Source organism: Chrysochloris asiatica, unplaced genomic scaffold, assembly GCF_000296735.1.
Source record: "Chrysochloris asiatica unplaced genomic scaffold, ChrAsi1.0 scaffold00004, whole genome shotgun sequence".
NCBI lineage: Eukaryota > Metazoa > Chordata > Mammalia > Afrosoricida > Chrysochloridae > Chrysochloris > Chrysochloris asiatica.
Window position 1 is genome coordinate 3,007,000 of NW_006408522.1, and position 1,011 is coordinate 3,008,010.

The following is a 1,011-nucleotide window of genomic DNA, read 5'->3' on the forward strand; positions in this document are numbered from 1 at the left end:
TTTTTTTTTTTCAGATTTAAGTTTTATGTATTTATTCAGGTGATTCAATTATAGAACAAAACCGTTTCCAGTGTTTTGAATTCATCTTTTTTTTCCCCTCAGAAATTCAGTTTATTACAACTTTTCCAATTTCAAAGATATTCCAGTATCTGAAATTTTTCATACATTTAGGTATTTGGCATGATGTCTGATGTGATCAGCAGTAAAGGTTGCAATGAAGTAGTAGCTGTGATCATAACCCTCTTGCAATCTAAAAACAATGGGGATTTTATTTTCTGTACAGGCAGCTATGAGGTTATTGGGAAGTAACTGTCCATCTGAAAGGAACTGATCTGATCATCTTTTCCTTAATCCATCAGTATGTCCAGCTGAGAATCTGGTAGGACTTCACCAGATGGGTTGCATCATAAGCCTTCCATTTACTTTGATTGGATCCCAGATATCCACTAAAGGCTTTTTTGCCCCAAGGACAAAGGTTGCAAATTGGAGCAAATGCTGAAACAGATTTGTATTTTCCAGGATTCTTCAAAGCACTGATCAGAGCTCCATGATCACCCAAGGAATGGCTAAAAATAGACATGGATTGGGGGTCCAGTGGAAAATTGGCATTTTTGAGTTGGTAAAGCTCTTGTGTCATGTAAGAGTACACTCTGTAGTTAGTTTTCCAAGGATCTTCTGTGGCGTCCACATAAAATCTAGCACCAGTGCCGAAGCCCTGGCTCTCATCTTCTCCATTAATATTGCAGCCACGAGGGCAGGTATCTGGGGCAACAACGACAAGGCCATGTTCTGAGGCAGCTTGATGATAACTAGATTTTGATATGAAGGTTTGTTCTGTGCAAGTTAAGCCACACAGCCAATACAGTATAAGGCATTTTCCAGTTTCTGCCTTTGGTGGTAAGTAGATAGCAGATTTCATCTTGCAATTCATTTCAACACTGTCATGTTTAAACGCTTTCTGTAGGCCTCCAAAGCACTTGTTGCTGGAGAGTTGTTTCAAAGCCATTTTCT

At 39.1% G+C, this 1,011-nt stretch overlaps 1 pseudogene; it reads right to left on the reverse strand.

Annotated features, from left to right (window-relative positions):
- Positions 1–159: 159 nt before the first annotated feature.
- Positions 160–1,006, reverse strand: LOC102829092 (annotated as a pseudogene).
- Positions 1,007–1,011: the final 5 nt, after the last annotated feature.